This window comes from Octopus bimaculoides, chromosome 8, assembly GCF_001194135.2.
Source record: "Octopus bimaculoides isolate UCB-OBI-ISO-001 chromosome 8, ASM119413v2, whole genome shotgun sequence".
Taxonomy (NCBI): domain Eukaryota; kingdom Metazoa; phylum Mollusca; class Cephalopoda; order Octopoda; family Octopodidae; genus Octopus; species Octopus bimaculoides.
In genome coordinates, this window is record NC_068988.1 from 86,756,809 (window position 1) to 86,758,572 (window position 1,764).

The following is a 1,764-nucleotide window of genomic DNA, read 5'->3' on the forward strand; positions in this document are numbered from 1 at the left end:
TATATATATATATATATATATATATATATTATTTGTTTCAGTCATTTGACTGCGGCCATGCTGGAGCACTTAAGGGGTTTTAGTCGAACAAATCGACCCCAGGACTTATTCTTTGTAAGCCGAGTACATATTCTATCGGCCACCTTTGCCAAACCGCTACGTTACAAGACAGAAACACACCAGCATCGGTTGTCAAGTGATAGTAGGGGGACAAACACACAAATATGTATATATATATAATAATACAGAGAATATATATGCATGTATACACACATATATGTACATACTTACATCTACATGTGTATATAGATGCATATCAGGGTACAGGACGTTAGAACAATGAACTACAGACAACGGAACGAACACATAGGAAAACAGATAGTCACTTGGAATTAATCCTTCGTCAGCTGCCTCTATTCTAACTAGACGTTTCGAAGATAAGGCAGTACGTACTCTAGAATAGTCTCTTCCTGAGTAGTGGATCGACCCACTAAACAGAGGATTCCAAGGTGGCAAACACAAACCAAGACAGGAAAAATTGGACACGACGGGCTTCTTTCAGTTTCTGTCTACCAAATCCACTCACAAAGCTCAAGGTTATAGTAAGTGTCACGCTGTAGAACTGAACCTGGAACCATGTGATCGGGAAGCAAGCTTCTTACCACAGAGGGAAGCCTAGTTTGAAACGTTCATAATTTAACAACCGTGAAGTTAACAGATAAATTGGTAAGATTCATAGGTAGACCGAAGACGTACATACACACATACATGCATAGATACATACACACATACATGCCTGCATACATACATACATACATACATACAGACAGACAGACAGACAGACTAACTGACTGACAGACATCTAGATAGAGATGGGGAGGGAGGGGGAGAGAAGAACTGGCAATAGACTGATTGGTAGATAGATACGTATATAGGAAGGTAAATAAGTTGTTAGACAGACAGGCAGGCAGGCAGGCAGGCAGACAGGCAGACAGAGAGATAGATAAGCAGGCAGATAGATAGGTAGGCAGACAGGCATGCAGGCAGACAGATTGACAGACAGACAGACAGACAGGTAGACAGAAAGATAGGCAGACAAATAAATAGACAGACAGATAGAGACACATACACATATTTGCTTGAATATGCGCTTATAAAACATTTCACTTAGTCACATGTTCGTTCACTGATTTCCTAAAAAATGTGACACTTCGTACAATTGTACGCCTACATTTTCTTAAAGAGATATTTTCAACGAAGAAATCTGTTGTTATTTTTTTTATTTAAACTGTAATACACTCATGACATTTAGTGCTCTACTTACCCCTACTTCCGCCTTTCTATCTATCTATCTATCTATCTATCTATCTATCTATCTATCTATCTATCTATCTATCTATTTCTTGTTGATTAGTCGGGCTTTATTTCACTATTATATAAGCGTGTTATCTTCCTGTTACAATTCGTCCGTCTCGTACAACCTATCTCACAGCTATACATTTTCCAGTCCCACACGTATTAACTCGCATTTAGAATGTGGCTTCCACATAGATTTTGCTTTAAATAAATATTAGTTAGGCGCAGGAGTGGCTGTGTGGTAAGTAGCTTGCTTACCAACCACATGGTTCAGGATTCAGTCCCACTGCGTGGCACCTTGGGCAAGTGTCTTCTACGATAGCCTTGGGCCGACCAAAGCCTTGTGAGTAGATTTGGTAGACGGAAACTGAAAGAAGCCCGTCGAATATATATATATATATATATATA